General features: G+C 43.9%; 1 non-coding gene across 1 annotated transcript; it reads right to left on the reverse strand.

Annotated features, from left to right (window-relative positions):
• Window positions 1-1,861: 1,861 nt before the first annotated feature.
• On the reverse strand, window positions 1,862-2,001 carry LOC116889505. Its single transcript, XR_004386451.1, has one exon. It is a non-coding gene; the product is annotated as a small nucleolar RNA SNORA48 (small nucleolar RNA).
• Between the last annotated feature and the right edge of the window lie 10,567 nt (window positions 2,002-12,568).

The raw sequence follows: 12,568 nt of genomic DNA on the forward strand, positions 1-12,568 counted from the left end.
CCTCATCTCTGCCTCTCACCCTTGCAACCTCCCCCCAAAACAGCATAAATACCCACACAAACAAATAAACAACAACAAAGCATAGAAACATTTCATCGTGTAGGCTGTAGTATGTTGCAGTGTATCCTGCAGTATATCCTTTTGTCCACACATCTTCACTTGCAAATGTTTACTGCAATGAGTCATTGCTCTGGTTTGAGATCTCTGGCCTCTGTGACACCATTAATATTGGATCCTCATTGGAATTCCTCCTGTTTATCCTGTTGTTGCCCTGTGTCATGGAGATCCAGCAAGTTTCAAACTGCAAGACTAGCCCCATTCACGGCGCCCTTTGTAGATGATACAGGTTTTGGAGTGGGCCATTCCAGAGCCCTGGATCTGGGCTTGGATGGTAGATGAGATGGTCAGCCCGCAGGCTGTCTTTTATCTGCACCATCAGGGTGAGCACTCTAGCTGCACTAACTAGGCCACCCAGTGCCCTCACCATCAGGAGGCAGGGTCAATTTTTTCTGCTCTCATGTCCTCGGGGCTGACTCACCCATGCCTTCACTATCAGGGCCTGCTTTATTGTGTTGTCCAGGTGAGAGGCAGGGCCGGTTCTCCAGATTGCGACACCCAGTAATGTGGTAGGGCTAGCTCTCCAGCTCTCATGCCCTCAGGGGCCAGCTCTTCCAACTACAACAGGTGGTGAGGGCGAAGAGGGAGAGGGCACCACCCCCATACCCATATCACCTTAAGGCAGACAAGTGGCGGAGCCAGTTTTCCCTAGCCTTCATACTCAGGGCTGGATCATCACTGCTGTGCTGCCCTGGAGAGGTGCAGGGCCTGTTTTCTAGAGTGTTGTAACAGGCAAGGGGCAAGAGGGGCTCTCCTGTCTTCATGATCCCAATACCAGCTCTCCTGACTGCCATATGTAGCAAGAGGCAAGGAGGATGGGGAAAGCATCACCCCTGCACCCGTGCCACCCTAGGGTAGATGAGTGGTAGGGCCAGATATCCTGTACTCTTGCCTTCTGGGCTGGCTCTCCTGTTCTCCCACCACCACAGTGAGGTCTGCTGTGCTTCAGTGCTGCAGCTGGCGAGGAACTAGTTAGCTTCCCTGAGCCAGGCCCAGAGGCGTCTTTCCCAACTGCTAAATGGAGGGGAGGGGCATTACCTCTGCAGCTGGGTAGATGAATGCCCTCGGGGCCAACTCACTCACCCACGTCATCAGGTCCAGTTCCACTGTTCTGCCTGGGTGAAGGACAAGGCCTACTCTCCAGAGCCCTGCCAGGTGAGAGCCAGGTCAGCTCCCCAGAACCTGACATCCAGTGTAGGGCAGGGCCCGTTCTGCATAGCTCCTGAACAGACATGTGGCCCAGAAACAGCTACCCCATACAGAGACATCCGCATGTTCTCCTGTGGTCATATGAGCCAAGGACATCGACATCAACCCCTGCCACTGCATAGTCATGGACTCAGACATGATTCTCATCAGGAGCTCAGGCTGGGACCCCACCATGGTCCCAGATGGCAGGACTGGACACTTATAACAATATGCTACTCCCCTCCACCCTTGGGTGGCCACAGTTTCTTCTTCATAATGCTCAAGCTGCTCCACTGTTTTCTCTCCCATCTGACCACCACATACTCTAGTGTTACCTCCAGTTCTCGGCTGGCCATGTGGCTGGCAGTCTCCTGGGTGACATCTTCCATTCACGTGTATGGCATGTAGGCAAGCAGGTGTCTATGACATGCCTGTGCCATGTTCTGGAGGGCTTGTCTGTGGGTGGCATGGCAGTCCACAGGTCTCTGTCTTCCTTCTTCAACACTTGTGCTGCCTGGATTTGATTTGATTTGATTTGATTTGATTTGATTTGATTTGATGAGTCCTAGGCATAAGCTTTGGCCACCAAGACAGGCATCAAGCTAGGATGAACAAAGGACTGTCTTCTGCTCTGCCCCTGACTGATACAAAAACACCATCAACCACAAAGTGTCTCTTTGCTCATTGCCAGAAGGAGGCAAGGTATTTCTTGAGACGGATTTAAAGGAATGAAGATCTCCAACGGAGTGTGGGCTGGCTAGTTTATGTCTACTAGCTGCACATTCTAGTCATATGAGAAGCCCTCATATTTAAATTTTAAAAAATGTAAATGGCTCCATAAGATCAGGCTATAAGCAAGGCATTTTCTTAATTGGCGATTGATGTGGGCATGTCCAGCCCATTGTGGGTAGTGCCATCCCTGGACTGGTGGTCCTCGGTTCTCTAAGAAAGCAAGCTAAATTAACTATGGAGAGCAAGCAAGTAAGCAGCACCCCTCCACAGCCTCTGCATCAGCTGCTGCCCCCAGATTCCTACTTTGTGTTTCTGTCCTCACTGTTTTTGATGATGAACTACTATGTGGAACTGTGGGTAAAATAAACCTTGTCCTTCCTGAGATGCTTTTGGTCATGATGTTTCATCACAGCAATAGTAACCATAACTAAGATAGGCTAAATGAAGATAGGTACAGAAAAAGAAAGAAATTAATTTGTTGATTATAGAATTACAATTGTTCTGTTTTTAAATTATTTTATTTATTTACATTCCAGTTTTTATCCCCTCCTAGTCTCCGCTCACCTAGTTCCTCATCCAATTTCTCCTCCCCCTTGCCTCTGAGAGGGTGCTCCTCCTCTCCCCCACTAGGCACCCTCCCTTCCCTGGAGAGAAGTCAAATCTCTTCTCCCACTGAGGCCAGACCAGGCAGTGATCTGCCATATATGTGCAGGAGTAAGGGATCGGGGGCAGGGAGGGGAAGGTTCAGACCAACCCACATATGCTTCCAGGTTGGTGGTTCTGTCTCTGGGAGCTCCCAGGGTTTGGGTTTTTTAACTCTGCTGGTCTTCCTATGCAGTCACCCTCCCCTTCAGCTTCTTCAATCCTTCTCCTAATTCAACCATAAGGGTCCCCAACTTCAGTCCAATGGTTGGGTGTATCTGTATCTGTCTCGGTCAGGTGCTTGTTGAGCCTCTCAGAGGACAGCCACGCTAGGCTCCTGAGTGTAAGCACATCATAGCATCAGTAATAGTGGCAGGCCTTGGTGCACCCCCATGAGATAGATCCCCAAGTTGGGCAGGTCACTGGACCACATTGCCTTTAGTCTCTTCTTGATTTTTGTCCCTGCAGTTCTTTTAGACAGGAACATTTATGGGTCAGAAATTTTGACTCTGGGTTAGTAACCCTGTACCTCCACTTGAGGCTCTATCTACTGGAGGTGGACTCAGCAAATTCTCTCCCCTTACTGTTGGGCATTTTGGCTAAGATCACCCCTACATTGAGTCCTGAGTTTCTCATATCCCAAGTCTCTGGTATTGTCTAGAGCACCCCCCCACCTCCTATCCCCAGATGTTGCATATTTCCATTCATTCTCCTGGCCCTCTGAGCTTCTGTTTTCTCTTTTCAGCCCTCCTACCATAGAACAAAGGTCAGCAAACATCTCTCATTGATGGTCAGCACACCAAAAAGACACACTTGAGCTGAAGCTGAGTTTTATTGCAATGATATTTTAGCTAGTATTTCTAGAAGCCATATCACATCAAACAAATTTTTCCAGTGCTTGGTATTTGACCCAGGGCTTCACGCATGTTAAGCAAGTACTATCCCACTGAATGAAGACCGAGTGAGCCATTGGAAGTATGAATCAGAATCTCACTTACACAGAATGTACCCAGTGCATCCCTACTTATACAAAATCATTTAATAAGACAAATAAAATCCAATATAGACAGGAGCCTAGCATGGGCTAGCAGTCCTATATTCTATGTTTGAGGACATAGACTGACCCTGGCCTTAGAAATACTGGGGTTTGTTCCCTGGTGACATTTTTCTGGGAGCTCTTTCCTACAAATCTAACACCAAAGCTGCCCTTGGAAGCTTCTAAAGCCAACAACCCTTCAGGTGAGAAATCAATGCAGAAGCTCCCTGGACCCTGAGTTAAGCAATGTGTGTAGCAACTTAGTTGGCCAACAGCCCCAACCCTGCTCTCAGAGGCTGATGCCATGAAACTCTGGAGTCAGACACATATTCTAGTGGCCAAAGTGTGGACCTCTGTCAGGATGAGCAGGGGTGACTCCATTGAGTTACACTGCTGCTGACAGTGGTGTGGCGCCAGAAGAACAGCAAACATTGTTTTTTTCCACATGAGGAAAGCTTTGTTCATGCTTCTAGGGTGGAGAGTAGTGAAATAGCATCTGAGCATCATATGCAAACAGCAGAGTTTGAGTTCTTTTGAGACACTACGGCAAAAGACTTGAAAAAACAAGCAAACCAAAACACTATAACTGAGGAAAGGTTAATTTTGACTCATGATTTCAGAGATAAAGAGAAAGAGAAAGAGAGGGGGTGGGGGGAGTTCAGTTCATCCCAGTGGGGTCTGGTCATGATGGTGATAGTCTCTATCCTTGGTGACAAGACCATGTATTCACACTGTGGTCATAGGCCAGGAAACAGAGACAATGGCTAGAATGAGGGGCTGGTATTATCCTAAAAGTTCTTCCCAAGGGACCTTCCTTTGTCATTCCACTTTTGCCCCTAAGGTTCAATGACTTTCAAAACCTGGGAACAAAATATGAGCCCGTGGGTGGTACTACTAACTTCGACCAAAACAAGCAGCACAGCAACTGACAGTGTCTTCTGTGGGCCAATTATCTGACCATGGGCAAGACAGGGAACTTTTCAGGCCTCAGTACCCCAAACAATCTTAGATTTCTTTGGGGGGTGTTAGAACATCAAATAAACCAACACATAAAGCACTTTAGATTAGAGCCCTGCACACGTGCAATTTTTTTTTTTTTTTTTTTTTCGAGCTGGGGACCCAACCCAGGGCCTTGCGCTTGCACAGGCAAGCACTCTACCACTGAGCTAAATCCCTAACCCGCAATTTCTTATTAAAATGATCTTTGGTGACTTGTCACCACTTCTCCATGAACACTTAAGACCACGTTTGGTATCCTCCTCCCTGAACACATGTACACATGCACACACACACACACACACACACACACACACACACACACACACACACTCTCTCTCTTCACTTTGAGCAAGACTCAGTGTTTATGTCAGTTTCATGAACGTACTGTGGATCTCTCAAAGACACAAAGCAGTTCACTTTGGTTGCAACACAAAGTTCTCTGTTTCTCTTTTAATGGAAGAAGGTTAATTTAATCCTATCATAACACACTTAGACTGGACAGATTTACAGGGCTGCTTACGTTGGGGAGGATATGAATCTTTTAAAACAGTTACATAAAACAATTGCCCTCTGAACTTCAGGGTACTAATTTAGTAAATTACTTCACTATTTCTGGATGCTCTAATAACAGAAGTTAATGGGACAGACACATAAACAGGCAAGAAGTGATAGAATTAGGAACTCCAAATTCACAAAACAGACCAAAATGGCTAGATATCTGGACTCTATCAGTCTCCAAAGAAATTCAGCCCCTGTATTATTAGGTAAAGTGCTAAATTTAATGTTAGTTGGAGCACAATAATATTTAAAGCCTTAAGCATGTGCGTCAATTGTACAACATAACATCTAAGAGATATCATCAGGGAACAAGAAACTAAGCAACGGTCTGCAGAGGAAAGCGATGAGTAGCCAGCAACCACCTTCTCTTTAATAACAGGATGCTGAGATAGAAAGAAGTAATTACAAAGCAATCCTCATTCTAGGCCACTTTCTATTTACACCTAGAGACACTTTCCTCACAATAGTCTATATTTTGTTATTCTTATTTTGCAGATTTAAACACTGAGGTTCAAAGTGATTATTCAAAGTGCCCTGGAAGTGTCCAAAGCCATGGTTTTAAATTGGGTTTGACATAAGCTTTGTATCAGCTCCTTAGTAAACAAAATCGATACACCAATACTCATTGAAAAAAATTGATATGCCCTCTTAGAATAATTGTCCTGGAATTTTTACCACTGCCCAAGGTGTATGGAGAGAGGATCAGTGAAGCCCAGAAGAAATGGAGTCTGGCACACGGCAAGGTTACTTGGTAGTACTGCTTTAGTATCTACTCAATTAAAATATAAAAAGACTGGACAAGGCTGCCCACTCTCTCCCTACTTACTCAATATAGTTCTCAAAGTCCTAGCCAGAGCAATCAGACAACAAAGGAAGGTCAAAGGGATACAAATTGGAAAGGAAGAAGTCAAAATATCACTATTTGCAGATGATATGATAGTACCCTTAAGTGACCCTGAAGAAATTAAGTTTCATAGATGTGAAAACCAAGTTGTAAAAACAAGGTCAGGTTGCCTAATGTTATGACAAAGTTTTAGTAGTCAGAATGACCAGGCCTCAAAAAATATATAAAAAGAAATATAAACTATTCGCTATTTTACTTGAAGTACTTAAAACATTCAAGGAGTGGGGAAACCAATGGATTTTGGTTCCAGTCCCAGTTCTAGGCAATTCCCAATTTGTCTGGATTTCACTTCTTCTGTTAAACAATCAAAAAAAAGTAAACAACAACAACAAAAAATGAGTAGAGGCCAGACTTCTGAAATTGAAGACTAAGAAGCTAGCAGATCCTCTCTCCAGCAAGACAATAATTGGACTACTGAAAATTTTATAACACATTTGAAAGTCTCTGGTTATTGTCCTAAGGACATAAAACAGAACTGTCCTGGAGAGGCTGAGATAGGAGAATTACAAGTACAATTTAGGTAGAACCTGTCTCAAAATAAAAATATAATACTAGAAAGAAAGGGCTGAAGGTGTTGCTTAGTGGTAGAGTACTGGTTTTTGATTGATCAGTTCAGATGAAAATATAGGTAGTGACTCTGTGTGTGTGTGTGTGTGTGTGCGCGCGTGCGCGCGTGCGCGCGCGCGCGTGGATGATATATACAATCATTTATTATTATGTATCTGTGTGGGAGTACACATCTGGAGGTCAGAGGATTTTGTTTGTTATGTATAGCCAGGGTTGTATTCTCTGATTCCCAATTTTTCAGTCAAAGAAGCATTCTATTAACAGAAGAATTAAACTGGAAACTTTTTGAAAGTTACCACTTGAAGACAAATTTGTGAAAATTTTGTATGTATTTTAACACCAGGTAAGTCACCAACTTCACTGTCAAGGTGACTTTTCCTCATCTCCAACCACTTTCACTTAACTCTTAGCACCTTTCCAGAAACTACTTAGTATGTTTAAATGCATAAACTTGAAATAATGATTAGAATGATTGTCTGGTTTGAATTTAAAAATTAAGCAAAGGGTGAAACATAAGAGAAGCAGATTGTATTTTGGGTCTCCCAAACTCATCTCCACATCCTATTTTCTGAGTCTTCCTAGCGATGGAACTGAGGCTCTCAAATTGTTGTCCAAAGACTTGTCATGTTTTCAAATAGGACTGAAGACAAATTGGAAAACATTTCTTATGTAAAATTATTCTGCCATTTCATATGTGAACCTTTCTGGGAAAGATTCTAAGAAAAAGTAAAATACAAGAGTTCTGCTTAAATTATATATGAGGAGAAAGACAAAGTGATATAAAAGAGAAAAACTTGCCTCAATGTAAATTGAAAAATAGGGGATAAAATTATGTAAACTTGGACCAGTAAGATGGCACATCAGAAAAGGCACTTGACACCAAACCTGGTGACCTGAATTCAATTCCTGGACTCCACATGGTAAAAGAAGAGAACAGACTCATGAAAGTACACATAGTAAATACAAATTGAGTGAGTGGTTGAATAAACAAATTGCATGTTTTAAAAGAGTCAAGCATGATGGTGCACGCTTGTAACCCCAGCACTTGGGAGGTAGAGGCCATTGGAATTCTATGAGCTCAAGACTAGCCTGGTTGGCATAGTGAGTTCTAGGCCAGCCAAGGTGACACAGGGAGACCACATATCAAAAATAGCATTTTGGTGATCCCTGATGACATATTGCTATATCTGTACATCATAGCATCACTCAACCTGCGTCAGAGCTTCTTGCCAATAATTAACAGAGAGGCCCACAACTGGAGAGAAAAAGCGTTCACTCATCCCTAAATGGACGTCTTTATCAAACCTTTCCCTACAGAAACTATGTGTCTCTGCTCCATCTCTGCAATTCTTTTAGACAGGACAAGTTTTGGGTTGGTTGGTACACTTATCCCTCTCCTGGGTGAACCGCCTGGCTACAGGAGGTGGCCTCTTCAGGTTCCATATCCCCATTGCTAGGCATCTTGGTTTAAGTCACCCACATGGACTCCTGGGAGCCTCTCCTATTCCAGGTCTCTGGGACTTCCTAGAGATGTGCCACCCCAACCCCAGCTGAAGATTTCCATTCATCCTCCTGGCCCTTTGAGCCTATTTCCTGTCTCTCCTTGCTCCTGATCCTGCCTCCCCATTCCCCTCCCCTTCTTCTCTCCTATTGGTATCCAGAAGTGATGTCACCTGGTCACCCGCAGGGAACAGGGACCTGCCCATCTGTTGCTATGGCAGTAGCCATACATTCCCAGCATGCATTTGGTTCAGCTCCCACATTCACCTGGGAAGCAGTTACATCACAGTTTAAATAAAGGGCAGACCCTTTCTGCCCCCTTCCTTTTCTTTTTTCTCTCTTCTCCCCCACACCCTTGTCTCCACTGTCCCCGATAAACCTCTTCCACGTGGGACCATTATTGGCCTGGTGTGGTGTGTTCAGACACAAGCCACAACTCTATCACAACATCTCCCACCTCGTTCCCTCCCTCCCTCTGCCTCCTATGACTGTTTTGTTTCCTCTTCTAAGTGTGATTCAAACATCCTTGTTTAGTCCTTCCTTCTTGTTTAACTTTGGGTCTGTTGCATGTATTATGGGTATTCTGTACCTTATAGCTAATGGAACCTCACAGGAAGACCAACAGAGTCAACAAACCCCTGGGAGCTCTCAAAGACTGGGCCACCAACCAAAGAACAATAGGAGTTGGAAAGAGACCCAATCCCCTAGCCCCTGCACCCAGCACACATGTAGCAGACAGGCAGCTCAGTATTCATGGCTATCTTGTCTCCCCTCAGTGGGAGAGGATACCCCTAATATGCCAGAAACTTGCTGTGCCAGCGTGGAGCATACCCAGAGGAACCACCCTCTCAGAAGAGAAGGTGAGAGGGATAGGGGTATCCTGTGAGGTAGGGACCTGAAGTAGAAGCAGCAATTGTGGTGTAAATTAATGCATGAAAGAATGAATGAATTAAAAAGTACTACTGTAAACATTAAAACAAGAGAAAACTGCCCAGGAGGCAGTCAATTATGAAACCACTACCAGGTAGCAGTACTAGAGCTTACCTAACTTTGTGACTCAGAAACATGTAATGGTCCCCTTTTCTTCTTCCCTTTTTATCTCTCAGGTAGTGGCCTTAGAATGCTTTTCAGGATACTGGACTCTTTTACTCTTGGACTCTGAAGCTACACCCTTCCTCCTTCTGCCATATGGCTTATTATGAACAGTAAGGTTTCCTCACTTCCTCCTTCCATTGTCCTCTCCTATGCAGCTGCCAAGATTTACAGCTTGCCTGCCCAGGGGCCCTTCTTTTAAACTCTAATAAAACTGTCTTTTAACTTCCTTCTGAAAAACAAGACAAAAGAAGACAAAAAAGATTCTAACTTCTGAGTTTTTGGTAAGCCCAGAAGTTTAACAAAGTGTATTTCTGGGTATATGCATAAAGGTATTCCTATACCATTTGATCGGGATGGGTTGGACTGAGTGAATAAACAGATAAATCCCTTGATGGGATCTGTTTGGATGTCATTATTGGGAAATGGTGAACGGTGGAAGACCAACTTGGAGGAAGTGAACCAGAGGTAGTATATTCATGGATTTGATTCCATGCCTTAGTCTCTTCCTGCATTCTTCTTCTCTTGACTTCTTATAAGACAGGAAGTGAAGGATAGACAGTCATATGCTCCTGTGACCATGTTCTTCAGCTCATATGCACTGGGGATGACCAAACATGACCAGCCCTCTGAAATCATGACTCGAAACCATTCCCTCATTCCTTAGATCTTTTCCTCAGGCATTTTGACCTAGTGATAAGAAAGAAACTTATCTCAGCAAGGCAGCTGTGGAGGTTAGATGAGTCAGTCACATGAGAGCTAGGCAATCAACATTCCAGTGTGGCAGAAGGAAGTCAAAAGCCATCCACACAGCTGAGACGCACTACTGACGGTTGATAGCTCTGGGGAATGGAGAGTCAGTTTGCTTTAAGGGTGTGGTCCTTGGCAGTTTGACCACACTTTGGTGAAGAGTTCTACACCCATGAATACATGGCCATCACTTTTAGACTTCATTCTATGGGTTATTAGAAAATAGAAGACAACAGCATCAGTTTTAGGGCTGGAGAGATGGCTCAGTAGTTAAGAAAAAATAGAGGATACGAAGTTTGAGGAATGGCACATACGACCAGGATTTAGAGGCAATTTGTCAGGGGGTATCTGATCAAAATGCAGTGTATACATGCTTGAAATTCTCAAAATTGAATAAAAATATCCTGAGTGAGGTAACTCAGTCACAAAAGAACACATGGCGGGCCCTCCCTGATAAGTGGATATTAGCTCAAAAGCTCAGAGTACCCAAGACACAATTCACAGACCACATGAAGCTCAAGTAGAAGGAAGACCAAAGTCTGAATGTTTCAGTCCTTCTTAGAAGGGGGAACAAAAACACTCACTGGAAGAATCACAGTGACAAAGAGCAGAACAGAGACTGAAGGAAAGGTCATCCAGAGACTGCCTCACCTAGGGATCCATCCTAGATACAGTCACCAAACCTGGTCACTATTGCTGATGCCAAGAAGTGCTAGCTGACAGGAGCCTGATATGGATGTCTCCTGAAAGGCTCTGCCAGAGCCTTATTGATAGAGAGGCAGAGGCTAACAGCTAACTATCGGAATGAGCAAGTGGTCTCCAATGGAGGAGTCAGAGAAAGGACTGAAGGAGCTGAAGGGGTTTCCAACCCCATAGGAAGAACAACAATATCAACCAACCAGACCCCGCCCATCCCCCAGAGCTCCCAGGGACCAAACCACCAACCGAAGAGTACATACGGAGCTGCATATGTAGCAGAGGATGGACTTGTCAGGCATCAATGGGAGGAGAGGCCCTTAATCCTGTGAAGGTTAGATGTCCCAGTGTAGGGGAATGCCAGGATCACTGGTGAGGCAGGAGGGAGTGGGGGCATAGCACCCTCATAGAAGCAGGGAGAGGGGGATGGAATAGAGGATTTCTGGAGGGGAAACATTTGAAATGTAAATTTAAAAATATCCAATAAAAGAAAAAATTTAAAAAATGTTTAAAGAAACTAAATGAGTTAGTGATGTTGCTACACAACAGACCTATGAAAATATTTATAAAAGTTAAAAATAATTGTAGCTGGGCATGGTGACACACTCCTTTGTTACCCTGTACTCACAATGCAGAGACGGGTGGATCTTGGTGACTTAAGGGCCAGCATGGTCTACAAATCAGGCTCCAGGCCAGCTAGCTAGGACTACACAGACAAACCTTGTCCCAAATAGTAAGGGTTAACAAGAAGATGGTTTAGAGAATCAAAGCACTTACTGCCAAGCCTGATGATCTGAGCTCAATACTCATGGTGGAATGAACAGCCTGACTCTGTTAAGTTGTCCTTTGGCTTCCACATACAAACATACAAATATACATGCACATGTGTGCGTGTGCACACACACAGGCACACACAGACACACACACACACAGAGAGACAGAGAGACAGAGACAGAGACAGAGAGACAGAGACTGAGACAGAGAGACAGAGACAGAGAGACAGAGAGAAACATAATATTTAAAATTAAAAATAATTTAAATAATGATGACAAGAGTTTTTCAGTATTAATTAAGCCTCATATATCACTTTCTGAACATAATATAATCCTTCTTCACACTCTTTAGTTAAGGTGATAGCCATCAAATTATTCTCAGAAAATGGCTATCTGTTCTCTTTCTAATGAATATGCTTTTTGTGGGAAAGTATTTTAAAACTGTTGAATATCCTGCTACTCCACCAATGTTATACAATATTGTCTCAGAGTTTCTATTGCAACGATGAAACACCATGAGCAAAAGCAACTTGGGGAGGAAAGGGTCTATTTTATCACACAGCTTATAAATCTATCATTCAGGGAAGTCAGAGCAGGAAGTTCACAGCAGGATCCTGGAAACTGATTACTGGCTTGTCCTCTTGGCTGCTTGCTCGGTCTGCTTTCTTATATCATAAGACCAGGGGTGGAACCACCCACACAAGCTAATCCCTTCCACCACAATTATTGATCAAGAAAATACCCCACAGATTTGCTTACAGTCTAACCTTATGGTGGCATTTTTTCAAGTAAGATTCTCTCTTCCCACGTATGTCCGGGTTTGTGTCAAGTTGACAGAATCCAAGCAGCACAAGTAGATTTATTTGAATCTTATCTACAGTAGTTACCGTTTTAATAGATGCTACATAATGACATTTCTAATTCCACCATTGCTCCGAAATTCTTTGCTGGTACTGAAATTACTTTCTGTATATTCTATGACTAAACAAATAATTAAATATAATTTGGATGAAG

The sequence above is a fragment of the Rattus rattus genome, chromosome X (assembly GCF_011064425.1).
Source record: "Rattus rattus isolate New Zealand chromosome X, Rrattus_CSIRO_v1, whole genome shotgun sequence".
NCBI lineage: Eukaryota > Metazoa > Chordata > Mammalia > Rodentia > Muridae > Rattus > Rattus rattus.